Source organism: Zalophus californianus, chromosome 8 (genome assembly GCF_009762305.2).
Source record: "Zalophus californianus isolate mZalCal1 chromosome 8, mZalCal1.pri.v2, whole genome shotgun sequence".
In the NCBI taxonomy this organism is placed as follows: Eukaryota; Metazoa; Chordata; class Mammalia; order Carnivora; family Otariidae; genus Zalophus; species Zalophus californianus.
In genome coordinates, this window is record NC_045602.1 from 9,148,057 (window position 1) to 9,171,027 (window position 22,971).

The 22,971-nt window shown below is 47.7% G+C and overlaps 1 protein-coding gene across 2 annotated transcripts in view; it reads left to right on the forward strand.

Annotated features, from left to right (window-relative positions):
- Window positions 1-448: 448 nt before the first annotated feature.
- The window catches only part of LPIN1 (lipin 1), a 94,964-nt gene continuing 72,441 nt past the window's right edge, over window positions 449-22,971 (forward strand). The window contains exon 1 of one of the 2 annotated variants that reach the window (XM_027621194.2): window positions 449-485. The gene's annotated coding sequence lies outside the window, so the exon portion shown is untranslated. The remainder of the gene's footprint in view (window positions 486-22,971) is intronic. The other variant, XM_027621196.2, reaches the window with a different exon arrangement.

A 22,971-nucleotide genomic window follows, 5' to 3' on the forward strand; every position in this document is an offset into this window, starting at 1 on the left:
TTACAGTCATACCCATTTTACAGCTAGAAAAACAAGACTTGTGCAGTCACAGTAAGACACTATGGAGGCAGCCCTGGACGGCATGACTTCTGACTCCAAATCCCATGGTTTCTCCACGTTGCCCCGCATGCACGTTGGGAAGAAAAGAAGTGGAGACAGGGCAAGGGTGGGGGGAGATTTACGACCTCATAATGTGTCCCGGGTAACCGAGACCTCACGCTCTCTGTAAACACGCTCCGAGAAAACTCAGCACGTCCTCCTCTTATTTAATTTCTTTTCTTTGAGATATAAATACATACCATAAAATTCGCCGTGTTCGAGGGTACGGTGCAGTGGGGCTTAGTATCTTCACAAGGTTGTGCAATCATGACCACTGTCTATTTCCAGAACATTTCTATTTGTTAATTTCTCGTGTTTTTCTTTTTCAGATTCCAATGATGAGAGACCCTGGCTGGATTAGAAATGTGTGGCCTTCGAACATTAATGTGAGTGATGTTGCTGTGAATGTGCCATTTTACCTTTACATTCCGAGGTGAGAGCAAGTGCTCTGACAAACCGTCACGTTCTGCTATGGATCCACACGGTCTCCAAACCAGGTCTCCGCCACTCCCCCGAGGCTGGCAGAGTTGGCCCGCAGCTCTTTCTGGGGGCTCGAGAGGCCTGGGATGGAGCTAAGAACGTTTTGGCTAGTTTCTAACCTCTTCTCCCTGGATCCATCCTCCCCTGGAGCACGGAAATGATTTTGCTGCCTCCCTGATTTAAAAAGCCTTCCATGGCTGCCTAGTGCCCATGGGAAAAGATTCACGTCGGTACCCGAGCCGTTTGCTGGTTGCCTCTGGCGGATGGTCCTTATAGTGTGTGTGGTCACATGGATCTAACAAAAGCCCCCAGGCCCCTCAAGGCCCTCTGCAGATTCTGCTTCCTCCTCCTGCGCCCTTTGGTTCCTTTGTCCTCCCGCGTCAGTCCCACTGCCCCGTGTGGTCCCCAAGCCTTAGGCCAGGCCCCGCAGATTGTCCCTGTGACTGTACTTGGTACTTTGCAGGCCAGGGACGCTTCCTTTGGGATCTCCCGAGACTGCACGTCCCGCAGCCTGAGGGCCAGCCCCATCCTCCGCCCCCTTGCCCACTGTGGCTTCTGGACTCGTCCTGGATCCGGCTCGCGGAGCCTCTGTGCCTGGGGAGGGGATTTCTGCTGTAGCACTCCGGCGGTGGGCCCAAACTTCATCTCTACTTCCTGTCTCATGGTGCCCTCACCTTGCCCCAGAACTGTACTGTAAGCTTCAGCAACATCCTACGACCTGCTGTATACCCCTGTGGGTCTTAAACCTGAACTCTTTTCCGGTGGAGGCTAGACTTGAGGGGATAAGTTAGGGGGTGGCGAGGTTTGAGACAAGGCTTTTGGAATGATCCAGGGAAGAAGAGATAAAGCCTGAACACTCGTTTGTCCCTGGGTGGCCTGTCCTAAGCCTTGGGGCTGCAGAACAGAGGTAGCCTGGAGTCTCTGCTCTCAAGGAGCTCCCAGTCTGGAGAGGGACCCAGGCACAAAATGCGGACCAGAATGGGGACTCAGGAGGCCCCGTGTGGTGCGGGCCAGAGGGAGAGGTTCTCCCGGGAGTTGGATGCACAGGCTCGGGTTGAATGAATGAAGAAGGCAGCTGAGGGAGGCCTTGCCCCAGGGACTCGGTGAGGAGCTGGTCTGTTCCCGAGGGGATTGGCGTGGACAGGGCCCAATCAGAGGCCAGGAATCCTGACCAACGGGCAGTTAGTGGCAGTTGAGCCCCGAGTGATGGGAGCCATCCTCTATGGAGGAGAGTGGAGGCAGGAAGTCCCGGTAAGTGAGCCTCTTCTCTTGGTGGTGGCCTTGCAGGCCGGCAGTCACGAGGCAGTCTGAGGCTGCTTCCCGGGGTCAAGTTCCCATTCCGTAGCCCGGGGGCAGGAACCCATGGCCACCAGGTTTCCAGCCCCAACCTCTGGCCATGCACAGTGCAGCAGCAATGGTATACAAGAGAGGGAGGCAAGAAGAGGCGATCCACCGGGGTTCTCCCACAGGCCCTGCACTGCCCTCCACACGGCTCGTCTACAAACAAGATCAGAAGCAGTGGACAGGAGAGGCAAAGTAGGAAGTTTCTGTCTCGAGGCTGGAGTGACAGAAAGTCTTGACCGTCTAAGGCAGGGGAACTGGATTAGGAGGATACGTCCTGCCCTTGGACCCTAAGCCCAGCCACTTAAGAGTACGTGTGTCATCGAGCACGTTTGCTTGCTTCTCTGAGGTTCAACGTGTGCACGTGGGGAGTTCATTCAATCATAAACATAATGTGCTTGCTGTTTAACACAAGGCACCATGCAGAAGAGAAGAGGGGTTTGGAACTCAGCTCGGGTGGGTGGAGAGTTTAGAAGCAATTCAGAAGAAAGACTCCCAGGACAAAGCAAGTCTTACGCAGAGTCTTGAAAGAGCTGTACGTTAGCCAGGCGTGGAGGTGAGATACAGCACGCTGAGTCTGGGCACCTGGGGCCTGTGGTAGGACCAGGTGAGCAGTGGGAGATGAAAGTGGAGGAGAGCAAGAAGCAGGGGTGACGATGGAGGGGATGGGGGGGCCGCGTCTGCCTTCCTGATGACCTTGGACTTTACCCTAGAGGTAATGGTAATGGGGGCGGGTGGCATGGAAGGTCCTAAAGCAGGCAATGCCCCCTCAGATCGGCAGCCCTGTTAGAGGCCGGTCATGGGGTGGGCTTGGAGGCAGGGAGACCAGTTAGGAGTTCATTGTTGGCCTCGTTGAGTGTGAAATATTTGTGGACCGTCTGGAGGTGTCCAGCAGGTAGTTGGATGTAAGGTCTGGAGCTGGCGGCAAGGTGTGGACTGGAAATGCTGAACTGTGTGTGGCTGCCGTCTCCAAGGGGAGGCTCTCCGCGTCTGTCCTGTCTCTCCGGCTCTGGCTCTGTCCTGCTTGCTGTGCAGATGGGCTGGGTACCCGGGAGTCAGTGATGAGCGTGTCATGGTTAGGCTTTTGGTTCAAGGGCTCAGCAGCCATTAGAAGAGGTGGCAGAATACAAAATGGCGCAGTGACAACGCTCTCTGACATGTGCCATCATGGGGTTACATGTGGTTCATTAGTACAGAGAAGTCAGTGACTGATTCTTCACGGACCTCAGGATGTCTCCACGAGGTCTAGCTCTCTGTTTGGATGAAGTAGCTCTGGGAAGCAGAAACCCCAAGAAATACACATGCACCAACACGCCTCCCACCTCCATCCCCACGTGTACACACACACACACACACACACACACAAACACAGATTCATTCAAGACAGACAGACTTGAACTGGAGGGATATTCAAGCAATGAAATGTTCACCCAAACTGCTTAGCCCACATTGCTCAGCGAAGGGGAAAGAATGTGTGGGGCAGTTTGTTACATGAAGCCTCGCTCATCTTTCCTGTTGTGTTCATAATGAGCAGGATGTACTCTGCTGAGAAAAGAGAAAACACCTTTTTCTTGGCCAGCCTGTGGTTGGATTGGAACATTTCTTGTAAGAGCAGCAATTCTCAGAATTCTGGGTTATCCTGCTCTAGTTCCTTGAAACTTGTTGCTTTAGGTTTGGAAAGTTTGTCTTCCTTGCTGCCTTTAAGTTGAAAAAGGACTGGGTTTAAAATGTAGTCTTCTTGGAGGGAGCATGTTTTGGCATGGGGGGTGGATAGGTGGGTGGGAAGTGATTCTGTCTAGATTTAAATTTATTTTTGAAACATTTCATCAAAGGGCTCCATGTGCCTGGTTTCTAGAAAATCAGCTAGGCAATACCAGCCATACCTCTGGTCTATTTTCCCTGTCCCCTCTGCACATCATCTTGGGGCTTCCGCTCTGCTGGAGGAGAAGGTAGCTGATTCTCACAGAACACCAGGGACAAATGCATTCTCCTTTCTTATGCATAATCTCACCCTGTTTTAGTTTGTTCTGTATTCAGACACTGCCTTTCTTATATATGGAGTTTTTTCCCCCCCGCTGTGTTCTTCCTGGGGGAGGTGTGTTTCTCCTGGGGGTATTTTCCTCATTAGGGGGAGAAACATAAGCTTCCCATTCTCTGCCCCCTGCCCCCCCACCCCCACTGTCCTTAAGCTTTTCCTTTAGTCTGCCACTTGGAAACCTTCGCATTCCTTATCTTTAAGCCCTTACTTGCTTAAAAATATATTTAATATAAGGTTTAAAAAGTACATTTAATATGTACTTAAAATGTATTTAAATTTTAAATTTATATAATTTTATTTTAAGTATTTCAAGCCATTTTAAACATATCTTAAACAGTTTTAAACATATTTTAAAACAGGAACTTGCTTTAATTGGGATCTGTCTTTTTTAATTGGATGACCATGATTTTCATATAGGTCGTTGGTTTTCCTTTGTATTTAACAAACTTTTACATGGTCCTTATGTGACAGGTTCTTGTCTAAAAATGTTATACATATTCACTCATTTAACTCCTCTTGGCAGCTCTATAAGTTGGTCCTATTACTGGCTCTGTCTGAGAGATGTTGAGGCTGAGAGGTTGAGCCAGTTGCCCAAGGTCACGCAGCCTGTAAGGGCCAAGGTTAGGATTTGAACCCACACCTTTGGCTCCAGAGTCTTTGTTCCTAAGCACTATAAGATGCTGCCTCCATAAGAAGTTTCTCTGTTGAGCAGTCTTGAATTTTTGTCATTTGTTCCTTGCATTTAGTACCTCTAGTCTGTACTCTGGCTTCCCACACTTTTAGCTGTGTGTAGATGCATTTTTTTACCCCTCTCTCTGGGAGACTTCCTTCCTCCCGCTTGCTCTTACCTCCTGAGTCAGAGCTGTGATGTTGGGGGGGCCCTCCCGAGGTCCACTGCTACCCAGACAAACATGCATTTATTTTCCCTTTACTTCCAGATGTCGCATTAAATTTCAAGGAAACTTCAGAACTTAGTAACCTACAACAATGCGGAAAACAGGAGGGGCGTCTCCGGTGGAAAAAGCTATGTGATCAAATTTGGAAGGCAAGAACAAAGGGAAAGGTGGCCTAGAGAAATAACATAGAGCAAGCGGTCCCCTGGAACACCTGCAAAGGTTACTGTGGCCGAGGGAGGGGCCGCCAGCCCAGTAGAACCTCCAACAGGCGCTGGAGCCACTGAGGCGTCCCCCTTCTTTTAAAAGACGTTTACCCCTCCCATTGTACCTTGTACATAGTAAGCAATCAGAAATGGCTTGTTGCATGAATATATTCTTTGTGACTTCCCTCCTGCTTAATTCTTGATAAGGGCACTGGTATTTTTAACATTAGTACATGCGTAATTTTTTTTTATTAGGATAATTATATATATATATTTTTAAAGATTTTATTTATTTATTCGACAGAGAGAGACAGCAAGAGGGGGAACACAAGCAGGGGGAGTGGGAGAGGGAGAAGCAGGCTTCCCGCTGAGCAGAAAGCCTGATGCGGGGCTTGATCCCAGGACCCTGGGATCATGACCTGAGCTGAAGGCAGACGCTTAATGACTGAGCCACCCAGGCGCCCCTGCTGAAGAGAGATTTTACAATAATTGCACACACAAGTGGAAAATTTTAGCTATAATAAATACTTCAAATAAAAGATACATAGACTAGTAAGAGTGTCTAGCAGGGAGAATTGATATAGTTGAGGAGGATAGTGATGGTTGAACTGAGGTTGAAGAATGAGTGGAAGGTAATCAGGTAAAGAGGGGATAGGATTCCAAGAAGAGGGAAGAGCATGTCCAAAGGCCCTGTGGTAGAAGGGAACAGGGCGAGCATAAAGAAATGGAAATGATCCAGTGTGGCTTGAACCTGGACTACGTGGAGAAACGGGAACCAGAGCAGTGGTGGCCCTTGATGTGTAGTCAGATGTTTGATGCCGGGGCTGGAGGAGTGTGTGTGTGCACGCGCGCGCGTGTGTGCGTGTGGGTACACGCATGTATGGTAGGGGGATGTGCCCTCATTCGGATGCTCTCCAGCTGATCCATCTTGTCTCCGGGTCTCCCGAGCACCCTGTGGCCCGGTGGAGCATTGCCTGAGCCGGATCCCGCTTGCCCCGGGTTCAGTGTTACGAAGCGGCGTGTGATAAAACTGAACAGGGTCAGCACGGGGCTGGATCCTTGTCTGTCCACCCTCACTCCTTGCCTCCATCCCTCCCTCCTATTTGAAATTCAAGAAGCTCACATTTCCAGGGGAGGGAGCAAGGGGAGGAGAAAGTATCTGGTAAGATGTTATCTATTTTTTTTTAAAGATTTTATTTATTTATTTAAGAGAGAGAATGAGATAGAGAGAGCATGAGAGGGGGGAGGGTCAGAGGGAGAAGGAGACTCTCTGCTGAGCAGGGAGCCCGATGCGGGACTCGATCCCGGGACTCCAGGATCGTGACCTGAGCCGAAGGCAGTCGCTCAGCCAACTGAGCCACCCAGGCGCCTGGATGTTATCTATTTTAAAATTAAAGTGATTTCCCATCTATTTCTTCTTTTGAAACTATCTCTGTATCCTTTGAAATGATTAGAGATGAGGGGTGCCACGGACCCCGGATTGACAGTGACGCCTGTGTGTGTTTGGGGGGATGGGCGGGCAGGGCAAGATTATCTGTACCCCCATGAAGTCACATCGCAGACAGGTCGGAGCTGATGATCTTCCATCTCCACTTCCTCGCTTCCCAATGTGGAGACTGAGGTCTTGAGGTGACACATGCAGGGTCTCGTAAGTGACAGAGAGCACAGACCGGAATATCCAGTCTTCACTTCCCCAGAGCCATGCCCTACCTAGGACACCCCAGATTCCAGAAGGACCTACGGGATTTTTTTTTTTTTTTTAAATATCCTCACTGTTCTGGGAGGAAAAGATAGAGTTTCCCTCTGGGGACTTGGGTTACTTACAGCTAGAACCTGGGATCTGGTTCAGGGGGAGTTCTCAAACTCTTTTGAGACCAGCTTATTTTCAGGATCGCTTTATTTTTTGCTTGAGAGAGGGTAAGGGAGAGGGGCAGAAAGAGAGGGAGAGAGAGAATCTTAAACAGGCTCCATGCCCAGCGTGGAGCCTGACATGGGGCTCGATCTCACGACCCTGAGATCACAACTTGAACCAAAATCTAGAGTCAGACACTTAACTGACTCAGACACCCAGGCGCCCCCCTTAGGATTCCTTTAGACAGAGTTCTCTTGTCTCTTCTCTTCTCTGGGGGCAGAAGCCTCAGTGGGCTTCTGTGCTTCCAAACACCCAGGTCATCTTCTGAGGGGAGTGTATGTGTGTGAGGGGAGAGCAGCTAAGCTCAATCCAGCAGAATCCGAGGGCGGTGTTCCCACCTCAACTTGCCTGTCTCCACACAGACCACCATTCCTCTGTGCATTGCTCTGGTGCGGTACAGCGAAGCCTAAGCCAGAATTCTTTTATTTTTTTCATAAAGATATGTTTTCATTTTTTACTTTATTTTTTATTAAGTTTTTTATTTTAATCCCAGTATAGTTAACATAAAGTGTTATGTTGGTTTCAGGTGTACGATACAGTGGTTCAGCAATTCTATACGTTGCTTAGCGCTCATCGCAAGGGTCCTCCTCCGTCGCTATCACCTGCTTCCCCCGTCTGTCCTCCAACCTCTGGCAACCATCAGTTTGTTCTCTCTCTCTCTCTCTCTCTTTTTTTCTTCATCAGTTTGTCCTCTGTAGTTAAGAGTCTGTTTCTTGATGTGTCCCTCTCTCTTTTCTTCCTTTGCTCATTTGTTTCTCAAATTCCACATATGAATGAAATCATATGGTATTTGTCTTTCTCTGACTGACTTTGCTTAGCACTATGCTCTCTAGCTCCATCATGTTGTTGCAAGAGGTAAGATTTCCTTCTTCTTTATGGATGAGTAATATTCTGTTGTACATATACCACATCTTTTTAAAAAATTTTTTTAAGATTTTATTTATTTGAGAGAGAGAGAATGAGAGATAGAGAGCACGAGAGGGAAGAGGGTCCGAGGGAGAAGCAGACTCCCCGCTGAGCAGGGAGCCCGATGCGGGACTCGATCCCGGGACTCCAGGATCACGACCTGAGCCGAAGGCAGTTGCCCAACCAACTGAGCCACCCAGGCGCCCTTAAAAATTTTTTTATTGTTATGTTAATCACCATACGTTACATCATTAGTTCTTGATGTCGTGTTCCATGATTCATTGTTTGCGCATAACACCCAGTGCTCCACGCGGAACGTGCCCTCTTTAATACCCATCACCAGGCTAACCCATCCCCCTCCCCCCCAGAACCCTCAGTTTGTTTTTCAGAGTCCATTGTCTCTCATGGTTCGTCTCCCCCTCCAATTTCGCCCCCTTCATTCTTCCCCTCCTGCTATCTTCTTCTTCTTCCTCTTTTTTTTTCTTAACATATATTGCATTATTTGTTTCAGTATACCACATCTTCTTTATCCATTCGTCTATCCATGGGCACTTGGCTGCTTCCATAATTTGGCGATTGCAGATAATGCTGCTAGAAACATAGGGGCGCATGTATCCTCTGGAATTAGTGTTTTCATGTTTCTTTGCTAACCTAGAATTCCCCCATTAGTTTTGCGAAAGACACAGCAGTTCCCTCTGGAAGACAGGGAGAAGGAGAGAGCTAATTCATGGAGTCAGGGCTGGGAGAAGCAGTGGGGTTCCAGTTCAACTTGTGGCATCATGTTTGGGAAAACTTGTACAGCCCCTTTCTGACTGGGGGTCCAGCTAGGAACTCCTGGGCTCCAGACACAGTGCAGGTTGTCTGCACGGGTCTGACCTGTCTTCTTAGGTCCTTTTCATTACCATCACAGATTGTCTAGAATCTACAGACAAACATAATTGCATTCTTGCATGTCAGCCCTTGATATTAGATCCCCATTTCTCCATGTCCCACTCCCTACATGGGGCTTTTCTGCAGGTTACACAGCTTTGGTTGTTATTAAACCCTTGGAGAGTGGTTTGGCTTTCCCTTTCATGCTGGACCGTCCCCTTCCAATTGGCCCACTGCCGTCCTTATGGCTCTCAGGTCTGATGGTCAGCACTGGATGGGGTTTTGCAAGTGTGGTCTGACCTACAGAGAAGACTAGCAAAAATTACTTCCTTTGTTTGAGGCTAACAGGCATATATCCATGCAGCCTGATATCACAAAGTTGGGAATATGCAAAGCTACGTGATCTTATTCTATGGAGGCTGGCAGGTTGTTACATGAGCTGAAGTCTCGGGGCCCGTTGAACACGCTGGCTTCGGTAACATCCCTTCTGGTCTCCGTAAAACATCGCACACTGGTGTACGCTTTTGAAGAGGAGAATCATAATTTAAGAAGAAAGTGAATATTGTTTAGCCCCCAGATTTTCATAAGGAGGGGTTGGCAAGATCTGAAGAAACTAGAGAAAAGACTAGTAAAATAAAATAAACTGATAAAAAAAAGAAAAGACTAGCATTTAGTGGAAAGGATTTGTAGATATTTTAGGAACTGCTGTTTCCAGTTGCATTCTCTTATCCAGGACAGCTGAACGTGCTACATTTGCACGAATTACTGAAAGGTGCTGCGTTGCATAATGACAAGTCAACAAAGCAATGTACAAATCCCGGGCAATTACTAGAACCTACCACCCAGCCTTTTGACATTTGAGCATTCTTTTTAGGACTCTGCAGTGACCACGAATCTGTCTAAGGCACCATGAACTAGAGACGAAAGAAAAAAAAAACTTCTCTTCCTTATAAGAACTTGTTTTTCAAATGTACCTTTTCCACGGGGATTCAAAATCCCCATCCAAAGATGTGGGAAGGGATTAGCATGTTTCATGCGTCTGGAAGACTGAGGGCTGGCTCCAACTCTGGATTTTCCCAAAGAATGAGGTGGCCCATGGCTCATGAATGGGTATTTTCAAATTTCACCTTTGACTCTGATGCATAGCGTTTGGTAGTAAGCATTCTCACCATGCCCCAAAACTGCTTGTGAGAAGACAAGCCCATTCCAATCTTGGGCACCCAGGGTCACATCTGAGGCGGGCTAATTTTTTTAAAAGATTTTATTTATTTATTATTTGAGAGAGAGAGATTGTGTGCACATGTGCGCAAGCGAACATGAGTGGGGGCAACGGCAGGAGGGAAAGAGAGGGAGAGGGAGAGAATCTCAAGCAGACCCCCCACTGAGCATGGAACCCAATGCGGGGTTCGATCCCATGACCTGAGCTGAGACCAAGAGTAGGACGCTCAACAGACTGAGCCCCCCAGGTGCCCCCTGAGCAAAGACTTTAGATGCTTGTGCAGAAGTAACTGCCTTATTTTAAAGGATTCCATTCTCATCATAGCATAATCTTCCATTTTTACCACCAGTTTCAAACTATTTTTAGTTGATTGGACAACAATTCAGCAATTGTATCTTGTAACTACTCATTTCCCCCTGTGACTTAGGCTTCATATGACTTAAGAGTTCATATGTAGCCTTACATTTCTTGGAATTGATGCTTTTTTTGGCAATAATATCCATTACAGAAATCTCTTAAAGACACAATACATAACACCAAATTTCCATGCTTGGTAAAAAAGGGATAAGTCAGGTTCCTCCCTCAACATTTCTTCAATTTGTTGGGGGGCAGTTTTCTGAATTAAAAATCCCCTCCACTTAGCCTGTTGTGAATTCAAAAATCAGCAATGCAAAATCCGACTTTGTGAAGGGATTTGGTCATGCTGTACTCCAAGCTTCCTATCAGCCCCACTGTGGACCAGGTTCTGCTCTGAATCCAGTGCTGGGCTCAAACCAGCCCCACGCAGCAGCCTTACTTAGTCCTCATTCATCTTTCTTCTCTCTCAGGGCACCGCCAAGTACTGACATCACAAGCCCAGGGGCGTGGTCACAATGCTGCCACCCAACAATGAGCTTTTCCTGGACCCCCTGCAGAGGAAAGGATGATGACAAAGGAGAGAAAATGGGAGGGGGGTGCTGAGGGGCAAGATCAAGAGGAAGAGAGAAGGGCAAGACCAAGAAGGAGCCAGCCATGCCTATCCCAATGATGGCCAGTAAGTGGTGGCCAAGCCAGCTGAGAGCTAGACAACCAAGAGAATGAGGAAGGTCGACCAGCTGGCCAAAGCTCCCGTGAACGGGGCCTCCCATGTGAAGTTAATGGAAGATGAATGGGGTCCTGCCAATATGCCCTCCAAATGGGGGAGACTAGGCTTTCCTCTAGCAGCTAAGGTAAATGGCAGGCAGGGAGGGTGGAGCACAATGAGGTTTTAAATTCTTCCCCATGTTGTATGTCAAAATCTCCCTATGCTGGCTCCTCAGACACAGAACTCACTGGAGAATGGAATCAGTGACTGACATGTGGGGACACTAAAGCCTATTACAAGGCTCTTAGAGTTTCGAGTCTACCTTCTGTTAGTTGGTTTGCTCTGGGCTTTTATACAAGTCTCTTTATCTATTAAGCATAATTGATTTCCTTCTAGTGGAGTCCTTTTAAGAATGCTAAACCTGGCCATAAATGGCCGTATTATAAAATTCTAATTTATACAAATGATTTTTCCCCAATATTTTGTCTCATTAACATGGAAAATGCAAGGGAAATACCATTTAGATGTATGTACCAGCAGCTGACATTGAGCATATTTTCAGGGAATTCTTCAAGTTGGTGCCTCATCGGAACCTCCAGAGTCTGATTCCCATTAGAAGGACAAGAGGCAGTAGGGACAGGAATTTCCATTCCCAGACCGGGATCCAAGGAGCCCACAGCACCCTTGTGAAGTAGGTGAAATTTGCCTTTGGCTCCTCTCTCTGGCTCCCTACACTCCCTCCCCACCAGCTCCCTGCTCTTTCCTTCTTCTATTCCATAGAGCAGAGGTATCTGTAGTACGGAGAGTAATTACTCATGCAATAGTAATTAGCAAACAAATACTTAAAGGAAGTTCAATTTCACTGGGATTTTAAGACTGTCATTTTTTTCTTTGTTTTGTTTCTGGATTGGGACGGTGTGGGAGTCAGAGACTTCTCGAAGCAGGCAGTCTCTACAGACGGATGCTCACACGAGGGCCCCGGGCAGGGAAAAATGTGACCATGGTTCCCGAAGCACTTTTTTTTCTTTCCGGATCTTTGGCCCTTCTTTAATGGATAGTTGGGGAAACAAATGAAGAATCAGTTTTCCCACAACCAAAAAGGACTTAACTGGGAGCGGGGGGCGCGTTATAAGGACTCTCATTTCATAACATGGAATCAGCACTGCAGAGATGCTCCGGCATCTCACCCTGAACCTGGGTGGTGACTGGCAGTATTATTGCTGGAGCTCTCCATTTACACAGACTTAGAAATGGGTAAATTTGGAAATGCGCTGCCCCTTTATCAATTCTCCATGTTTGCAATCAGCTCCTGATGACGTCTTAAACCTATAACTGGATATGTAGACCACCATAGAAGTTGTCTACCTTAATTGTCTTCTGCTGCCCACCCCATGTGGTCTGCCCACCATGGCCAAGTTCATTTTCATAAAATGGAGGTTTCATAATGTTTTACTTCCTACTTATAAAAAGCTTTTAGTGGCTCTCCGGGGCCTTTAGGATAAAGCACTGACTTCTTCGGCTGCCGTTTGAGGCCATGTGTTGGTCTCAGCCTGCCTTTCATACTAATCACTCAACAAACCCGTAAGGGCATTCTCTCTTTGGTAACCTGCACGGTGAATACCGAACACATTTTGCATTTTACCGCTGCTAAACCTTTGATAAACTTGCTGCTCCATCTCTACCCCCGGACCTGACCCCAATCTCTTCTCTACTCATTTCTACTGGTTGTCGTACGGTGATCCTTCAAGGTCTGGGTCAGAGCCATCCCGTCCTCATAAGTAAGGACTGTGTCCTCCTTTCCCATCGAGAACTCACTGTGATCTTTCTCCCAGACTCCTTGGGCCTTTGGGTCTTTACTAATCATTTGATGCTAAGAGTGGGTGACAATATTGAACCAGTGACCCATTTTTTTTTTTAAACTAAGCTGCAAAATTTATTCAGATTCTACCAATTTTTCTACCAATTCCTTTTCCTGTTCCAGGACCAAATCCAGAATCAAAATATGGCATTGAATTGTCCAGGCTCCTCCAGTCTGTGACTGCTCCTCAGTCCCCTTTGTTCCATGATCCCGACACTGCTGAAGGGTGGTTAGAGGGCCCCTTGATTTGGGTTTGTCTAATGTTTTGTCATGATCACATTGAAGTTGTTATGGTATTGAGGAAAAGGCAACAGGGCGATGTGCCGCCCCAGTACTTCCTACAGTGGTATCGCTGTGCGTCCCCAAGACGTTAACCTCCATGGCCCGGTTAAGGCCAAGTCTGCCAGGGCTTTTCACTCTGACTCCCCTTTGTAATTACTAAATGTTTTGAAACCTTGGGAATATTTTGTTTCTGCTTTTACCTTTGTGCACTAACCTTAGCTTCCATCCGTGGATCCTGCCCATGACAATTATTACTGGTATTATAATGGTGATTTTTCTGCTTCCCTCATTCTTTCTTTTTTAATTGGAATTTCTCAAGGAAGAGCTGCGTCTTCATTATTCACTTCTTTATTCGGTTATTTTTTTATTTCCATATGGATTCACGAATTTTTTTGAGTTATTTGGGTTGTAATCTAATAATGCTATTTTGTTGGACAAGTTCCGAATTTGGTCATTGAGAGGTGTTTCAGGTCAGCTCCTGTACTCTTTCAACATGCTTGCCCATCTCCTCCCTCCCTCCCTCCCTCCCTCCCTCCCGCCCTACCTCCCTCCCTCCCTCCCTTCCTCCCTCTCTCTCTTCTTTCCTTTCTTCCTCCCTCCCTTCCTCCCTCCCTTCCTCCCTCCCTCCCTCCCTCCCTCCTCTCTCTCTGCCTCCCTCCCTTTCTCCCTCTCTCCCTTCCTCCCTCCCTTCCTTCCTCCCTTCCATCCTTCCTCCCTCCCTCCCTCCTCTCTCTCTCCCTCCCTCCCTTTCTCCCTCTCTCTCTTCCTTCCATCCTTCCTTCCTCCCTCCCTTCCTCCCTCCCTCCCGTCCTCCCTTCCTCCCTCCCTTCCTCCCTCCCTTCCTCCCTCCCTTCCATCCTTCCTCCCTCCCTCCCTCCTCTCTCTCTCCCTTCCTCCCTCCTCTTCCTCCTTATTCTTCTTTGGCACTTCTTTTCTTTGTGGTACCACAAGATCTTCCGGATTCACCTGGTATTTCCCCTGTTCAGTCCCTGGAATCAGTTCTTCAGTGAACCCTAGTTTCCCTTATTGGAAAATGGTATTTAAAAACCAAGACCTGGGTGTGTGTGTGTGTGTGTGTGTGTGTGTGTGTGTGTGTGTTCACTGCTACTGGAGTGTCACTGCTTCTAGTCCCTCTCAGTGGAAAGAGATAAACATATATGTGTGTAGAGTAACCTATGCACAGACACACATGTATGTTGATCGATCTTATCTATTTATCCATCCATCTTATCTATCATCTATCTATCTATCATCATCATCATCTATCATCTATCTATCTACTCTCCCATCCATCAGTCTCAAACATGAGTTCATATCTGATTCCAGTTCAGACCACAAGATACAATCTAGGGTTTTCCCCCTTCACTTTTGTGTAGCATCTTTCTCCAACAGCAAGAAACCTCACTCCTATTATCTACAATTTATTTACCTATATTTTCAACCCCGGTACCCGGATGAAGCAGTTTCAGAATTGTTCATCCATGCCCCTGTGAGAAACTCATTTATCAACTGGAGGACAGGGTTTATATGCAGTTCGTGTAGTCGTTAGCCTCACGTTATCCAGTCAAAACACTTGCTGCCAGAGTTAGGTCAGTTGTTTTCTTCTCCATCTGCCTCAGTGTGATTCTGTGATTCACTTATAATACAGTTAGACTCATTTGAGTCACCACCTGCGTTCGGTCTTCACTCCTACATCCTGTTTGACTTTTGAAATTTACCGAAAGTGGTAGTCTTTGCACTGTACAGTTCTCTGAATATTGACCAATGTATACAGCCCTGGATCCACCATCAAAGTTCCCTGCCTGCTGGATTTCTGGTAGATGGTATTTAGCTAGGGCATTGCTGTTGTATTCAATCTGCCAATCATCTTTTAACTGGTGTATTCAATGTGATTTTGATATGGCTGGATTTAAATCCACCATCCTACCAGCTCTTTTCTGTGTGTGCCCCCTGTCCTTTGCTTTTTTCCCCTCTTCTTCTGCCTTCACTTATGTTCATTGAACACTTTTTTGTGACTCCATTTTATCTCCTTATTGACTTGTTATTTGTATCTCTGACCAATTGTTTTTTACTAATTGCTGAAATGCTTATAATTTACATCTTTAACTGGACTTTCCATTAAAATAATATGATAGCATGTCATGTGTAGGGCAAGGACCTTGCAACAGCACGTCCCCAAGTGTTCCTTCCCATCCTCGGGACTTTCACTTTCACATTAGCACATAGCATCTCTACCATGCTCGCGCTAGACCAGGGGCTGAGACACTATGTCACGTGGGCCGTATCTGGTCCACCACCTGTTTTATAAATGAAATTTTATTGGACAGAGTCATGCCCTTTTGTTTATATATTGTCCCTGACTGCTTTTGTGCTATAAGGGGCAGAATTTAGTTGCAGCAGAGATGATGTGACTCGGAGTCGGCAAAGTCTACAGTATTTACTCCGGCTCTTTTGCATGGTTTTTGATGAGAAGTCCGCTGTAAGGCTTACCTTGTTCCTCTGTGTAATGTGTCTTTTCTCTGGCCATCTTTGAGATTTTCTCTTTGCTTTTATTCTCAGTAGTTCAAGTGTGACATGCTTGTGTGTGCACGCGTGTGTGTATATGTGTGTTAGTGCTGATATTTATCCTGCTTGCTTGCCTGGTGTTCTTTGAGAATCTTGGATCTGTGATTTGCTGTCACTAATTTGGAAAATGCTAGGCCATTATTTTTTTAAAATATTTCTTCTGCCCTATTCTCTCCCTCTCTTCTCCTTCCGGGATTCCATTAGATGAATATTAGACTGTTTGATATTGACCCAAGCTCTTAGATGCCCTGTTCTCTTTTTTTTTTTTTTTCTCTTCTCTTTCTTTCTTTTTTCTTTGCATTTCAGTTTGGATAATCCCTAATTAGCTTACTTCAGCTTCACTGATTTCTTTCCTCACTATGTTGAGTGTACTGATGAGCTCACTGAAGATGTTCTTCATCTTCATTACAGTCTTTTTCATTTCTAGCATCTTCATTGGATTCTTACAGTTCTCATCTCTCCAATGAAATTACATATCTGATCTTGCATCATGTATACCTTATGTGTTAGAGACTTTTAACCTGTTAGTTTTTTAAAAAATCCATATCAGATAGTTCCAACATCTGTGTCATACCTGAGTCTGGCTCCTACCATTGCTGTCTGTCTCTTGGGAGTGTGTTGGTTTTTCTCCTTGCCTTTCCATTTGCATCATAATTCTTTCTTGAAAGCAGACATCTTGGTGGAACTGTAGAAACTTAGACAACTTGTTTTTCTCTCCAGAAGGGGACCTGCTTTTCCTCCTGGTAGGCCTGCAGTGTGGAGTCCTGAGCTATTGCTGTGGTTACCCTCAGTGCACCAAACCTGTCAATTTCCTGCTGGAACACTTTGTGTTTTAAGGTGGGGGTGGGGGTTATCAGAGAAATGTCTGCTTGACTCTCATTTTTAGACCTTTCCCTTACACGGAACCTCAGAGAGGGTTCCTTTGTATGTTATTTTTTTTCTCTCCGTGCTGTTCTTGTTACCCCGTGGTTCTCGTTCTCATTAGCCTGACTGCGTGAGGTGGTGGAGGTAGAAATTTCTGTTGTTTTGATGAAGCCTCTGTGGAGGCTGGCTGCCTGTCCCTGGCTCTTAGAAGCCTGACTTCCTCAGTTCTCCTGTCCCTGTGCAGCAGATCTAATAGCAACCATAATTTTGAAGTAGTAGCGAGTGTATATAATATTTTGCAGTATCTGCAAAAACTTTGAGGTGGCATGGAAATATCTGTGATTTTTTTTGCTGGTGTTGGTCACAGGTCCTGTTACGACTACTGTGTTTTGTGGCCAACATTCATAATGGAAGGAGATGCTACTAAATTTGAGTTAGAAGTCAGTGAAATGAAGATTTAATTTTTTCCACATTAAGTTCATAGATTGGGGCTTTCTATCCATGGATGCTTTGGAGTCCTAACTAACCTAACTTTGAGAGAGAATTCACAGGATGAGGGATGGAAGGTAGTAATAATAACTTGCCCTGTGGCCAGAATCAGGTAGTGCTTCTCTCTTGAATTAATATAAGCTCCGTCCCCCCACCCCATTCTGTAAGCTTCCTGTCTTGGCTCACTGAACTGAGAGTCAGGAAAAGCCTGTGTCCTGAGGACAGCTGGGCCAGTGTTGAGGATGTATCATTAAAAAAAAAAAAAAATCTCCTCCTACCCCAGAAAACCTCTCCACAAAAGGAGAAGAGAAAGAAAACGTTTATTGAATAAACATCGAACCAGAACATGATGTGTATCATAGGCAATTGGCTGGCTAAGAGATTGCAGTGACAGAAAGAAATTTCATCCCTTCCTATAGTCAGGCTGATACGACACATTGCGTAATGTTCTCAAGTTCAAAGACAACTAGTTCTCAAGCGGGAGGGACTGGACAGCACCATTTGTCACGCACACTTCATCCTAGCTTACCTGCTAATGGGGCGGCCCTCTGTGTTAATAGCTTATTGCCTCTATCCAAAGGGAAAATGAAACTTCTAGTATCCTTTATGATAGGACCGAGTTCCGCACCTTGGAGCGAGGCATGGCACCTGCCGAAGTTAGGTACCTACCCTCCCAGGAACACTGGGAGAGAGACGTGAGATGTTTACATTTCAAAGAGATGGCTTCCAGGTCCCTGAAACATGTCTGAGTTGTACAGGTGCTCAGAGTAGAGGCTTATTTAGCCTTTAAGAAGATTTACTTACATCTCAAAAGATGTAAGAATTTATAATAAGTGTGCTATTGTAAGTGCTCAGAGAAGGAATTTATAGGAAGTGTGGTATTGTAAATGCTCTAAGAAAAGAGAGGGAAGGCAATCTCTCTCCCTTAATGCACCAGGGAGGATTGCGTTTTTTTCTCAATTCGGATTGACCCTTACACCAGCAAGGAGCATTCCAGTGGCATCTGGACAGTGCGTCTCACAAGACTCTGGGCGGGGGGTGGGGGGGGGGTGGGGGGTGGGGGGGGGTGGGGGTGGGGATGGATGAGGCCTGGAGGGTTGAGGCCTGGAGGGAGGGGCGGGCTGGGAAGATACTGAGGGAGTGCTCCCAAGGACCCCGAAGGAGGGAGATCCTGCTGCTCTACCATCTTTGATGTTCCTTGTAGCAGCCTGTTGTTTTCCTTATGTGTGATATTAATGTTCTGCCTTGGGTGAAAGGAAGGTCAGTTTAGCTCTCCTAAGGCCAAGGAACATGTTTTTAATCCAGGCAATTGACTTTCATTCTCCTAAGTGAGTGGTTCCTTCCTGTGCTAATTGAACCCAGCCAATCAATTCATCAGTGACTCAGCATGTCTTCTGAGACCTCCCTTCGGGCCCAGCACACACTGGACACTGGAGAAAAGAGGAGGAGAAGAGGAGTTTATTCTCGCACACTAACCGGGGAGTCGCCCCCATAGTTGGAACACATGACCCTGAGAGCTCACCGTCCCCCATGAGCCTTTATTGTGCCTTCCTGGGTGCTGTTCCTTCGGCCTGAAATGCCTCCAACTGCACACAGTTCATCTGTCAAAAGTCTTCCCCATCCTGAAGGCCCAAACCTGATACCGTGTTTGTTAGCAGGCTCCTAAGTGTTCATAGTAAATATAAAAAATAGGAATTATCATTATTAGTATCAGGCTCACAGAGTGGACCATGTATATTGTACCGGACATTGCAGCAGATGCTTTCGAGCGTGTATTCCTCCACACAGCCCCATGAAACAGGCATTTGTACCCTAATCTAGTAGAAAAGGAAACTGGGGGTCAGAGAGGTCAAATGTGCCTTCCCCTAGATTACGTAACTAGCAAGAGGTGAAGCAGATCAAAAGCCCAGCTGGGAACCCCTCCCCTGGGTGGCTCCTAGGCCTCTGTGTGGACCCTGCCTTCTGGGCTTTTCCACAGCACTTCCCTCCTCTTCCAGAAAGGTACTCACTCACACCAAGACTCTGATACCTGGCCGATTTAAGAAGGCCTGGAAGGAAGGCACAGTGCCTGGCTCACGGCCCCCAACTCCTTCAGCCTTTAGCACTGTGTCTGGGGTGCACTGGGTGAAGGAAAAGGGGATGCGAGCAGAACAGGGAGCTCTGGACCAGGGAGGGGCACATGACCTTAAGGTGGCCATCCCTAGGATGTCAGCGACCTAAGACTGTGTATGCCAGGGTGAGAGGGTGACCTGGGTTGCTGGGATTTTTCTCTCGGAATGTTGGAGATAGAGAGGATCTGAGGGGGACGGTGTGTGAAGGCGAGAGGTGCATGGCGGGCTGTGGGCGGCCAGACTGATGAGGGAGGAGAACCCGGGAGGAGGCGAGCAGAGGCAGCAGGCTGCGGGGGAGAGAGGAGGCAGAGGTAACCCAGTGGGAAGGGACTGAGTACCAGAGATCAAGACCCACATCCAGAATCCTCTGCTCCTTTGAATATATCATGCTCCATTCACATACACACACACTCACTCACTTTGCTTGAGCTCGCTTGTATGGGTTCCATTGTATGGACACTTAAGAAGAAATATAAGTTATATGGTGGCCCTTGGCATAGAGGGCTGGGAGAGGGGAAGGTGGGCTTTGAGAGAGAGCGTGGTGGCCAGGATACAGGCCGGAGGGAAGTGGGCTCTTAGAACACTGGTTCTTGGAAGTGATTGGACCCTGGAATCTCATGGGGAGTTTTGCAAGATACCATTGCTGGGTCCTGCCCCCAGAAACTGTGGTTAATGGATGTGGACTGTAGTCTGGGCATTGAGAGGTTTTTTTGTTTTGTTTTTTGTTTTTTTGTTTTTAAAGAGAGAGCAAGTGAGAGAGAGAGCATGAGCAGCGGGGAGGGGCAGAGGGAAAAGGAGGGAGAGAATACTCGAATGCTCAAGCAGCTGAGCGCAGTGCCCAACTCAGAGCTCCCTCCCAGGATCCTGAGATCATGACCTGAGCCAAAATCAAGAGTTCCCCTGGGCACTGAGAGTCGTAACAGTTTCCCAGGTGATTCTAGTATGTGACACATTTTTGTTGGAAGCACTCCTTTAGAATATTAGGAGTGGGTGAGAATGTCCAGTTCTAGAATGATTTTGTTTATTCTAAGAACAAGAGATGATGAGATAGATGAGTTGAAATCCTCAGAATGTAGAGTTACTTTCCTCAACCAGCCCCAGGTTCTCGGTCAACAATAATTAAAGAGGTTGTATTTAGGCTGCAGGCAACAAGGAGGTGCCGATGTGGATGACTACAGGCAAGCAGCATTTAAATTCTGCACGTTAACAGATGTTATAATTTGTTGGCAGATCCAGTCCTTTTCTGCTTCCCTAATTGTCTTTTTTAGAGCTGACAAAGGATTGTATTACTCAGCATCATAGATTTTATCTTAACTGGTAGCGAAGTTCCATCGGCGGAAAAGCCTAGGAACTAGCTGAGCGGGAAGCTTGAGGCTGGCTCAGAGCTCACAGCAGTGTAACAGGCTACTAGTCTCTTTGCAGGAACCTGACTTTATTCTGGAGCCAGCTTCCCTCACCAAGGTCGGAGGTTGAATCACTATGCTTTGCTTTGTGGTCCAGGTTTCTGAAAGGGCTCTGCCTTCACGACCTCACCTAAGCCTAACTACCTCCTCGTCTCCAAATGCCCTCATATGGGGAATTGGGGCTTCAACATATAAATTGAGGGGCAGTGTAGCGGGGGAGAACATTACCATGCAGTCCATAGCAAATGCATTTCCCAGTTAACTCCAAATATGTTTTCTTCTTGGGTAGATTCAGCTAGGATACACTAATATGGCCTTGCCAATGGTTAAAATATTAGAAATTTAGAGACACTAATTATTGGTTGTTGTCCCAAGTTCCCTAAGTGGCCTCATTCCTGCCATCTCCTTTGTCCTGCCCTGGCCCCTCCTAACCTCCATAATCCAGCTGACCCCTGCTCCACTCTGCCTGGTGTCGGTTCTGACTGGCAAAGGCTCAGGCCTTTCCCGATGGGGTGATGATCAATTTGGGACTGGCAGAGACAACTGTTTCCTGTAAGCTTGGGGACAAGCTGGGAAGGGTCAAGTCTATAGAGTAAACTGAGACACACTGATCTGGAGCTCACATTCTAGGACACAACTTCCAAGGTGTGTGGGCTATTTTGCAGAGTTAAAAACAAAACAAAACAAAATTTAACTGAGTAAATTTGAAAATCAAATTAGTTTTATGAAGCCATTCATGAATCAGGCAGCATCCCATCTGCAAGTCAACAAGGGAGCTCGGAGGAGTTGCACAAAATACAAGGAGAGTGGGGCAAGAAATTAGCAAAAGACAAGAAAGGATTGTTTCAGGCCAGGTCACTTCCCCTAAGGAGAAGGACAGGAGTTCTTACGAGGTGGATTACCTCATCTTGCTCTACTGGATGGAGAGGGTCTGTGTGATAGATCACCTCTTCGGTGCCGACCAGAAAATGTCAGATTTATCGGCTTAAAATTCCACTCCTGAAATTGTAGGAGTTTTCCTCTTGGCTTGCTGTTCTGGGGGCAAGGGATTCCTCCACCTTGGGCGGGTGGCTTCCATTTTAGCAACAGAGACCTGGCTCCTGCAGGCCCGGAGTGCACCAGGAAGAGGGACCAAGGTACTGGTCTCAGCGAAAATCTCTTTTGGACCTTGCCTGGCTCCTTAAGAATCTTCCCCATTTGTCCAGAGGAGAAAGGATGTCCCAGCGTCTCCTGATTGCAGGGGACACAGGCTGGGAGCCCTGCCGGGGCAGTCATGGGACTTGCTGTGGTCCCCCTCACCTCATCGGAGGCCAGCCAGGACCTTCCTTCACCCCTGCACACACCAGACTGTTCTGCACAGGCGGTTCCTATGCCCACGGTTCTGCTCCTCCACACCCGGCTTAGATTAGCCCAGATGAGGGCCTGTTCAGGGCACCAAGGTCAGCTGAACCGGCCTCCTGGGGGCTGGAGTGGGTCGAACCTGCGGCCGGCCGTGTACAGCCCTTCAGGTCATGGCAGCTCTGGCCGGGGGGACAGTTCTGTGTGTATTTGTGCGATTGGCCATGATTCCGACCCCAAACCATCCGCTCACTGAGGTCCGATGCCTTGTCTGGTCTGCTCCCTGGTGGAGCTCCTAGCACTTCACGCAGGGCCTGCTCTAGAGAGAGTTGGTGTGGGCCCGGCGGGCCCTGTCCCAGAGCAGGCCCTCTGGGTGAGCCGCATCTCCCTGTGCCCCAAGCCTGGGGGCTCCCTTGCCTCACGGCTGCACTGCACACACAGCTCCTATGCATCCTCAGCCGCTCAGCACGTGCTCGGGGAGGATACATGATGCTGTCTAATCCTCTGTAGGGTGAATTGGGTGGTGTGGCCTCCAAGATCCAGCTGTAGCCCACTGTCAGCCCCGCCCCTTTATCTCCCTGGGACTTCTTTTGCTCTCTTGGATGCCTCAGGCCTAATCGGCATCCTCCTTCCAGTTTGGGGGTGAACCTTGGTGCTTTGGTTGAGGACATTTGATTCCCAGGCCCACCATCCCCCTCCTCCTCTCTGTGGGACTCAGGGCCCCCCACGTCTGCTTGTTCCCCCCTTGAAACTTGCTTTGGTCAGCCCACCCACCTGCACCCAGGGGACCCACTCTGTCTCTGATGGCTGCCAGGCTGCTCTGTCCCCTACCCTTTGAGGGGGGGTGAGGTGACATCAGGTGGTTAATGGTTCCCAGCTAATTCTTGAGGCCCTGAGCAAGGGGGTGCCCGTGCTGAAGTCACCTACCTCATCAGGCCTCTCCCCCCCCCCCCCCCCCACCCCAGGCCAAGGACCGGCCTTGGATCCTGAGGAGATCCCCTCCCTTCCTGAGAGACCAAGTCAACCCTGCCAGA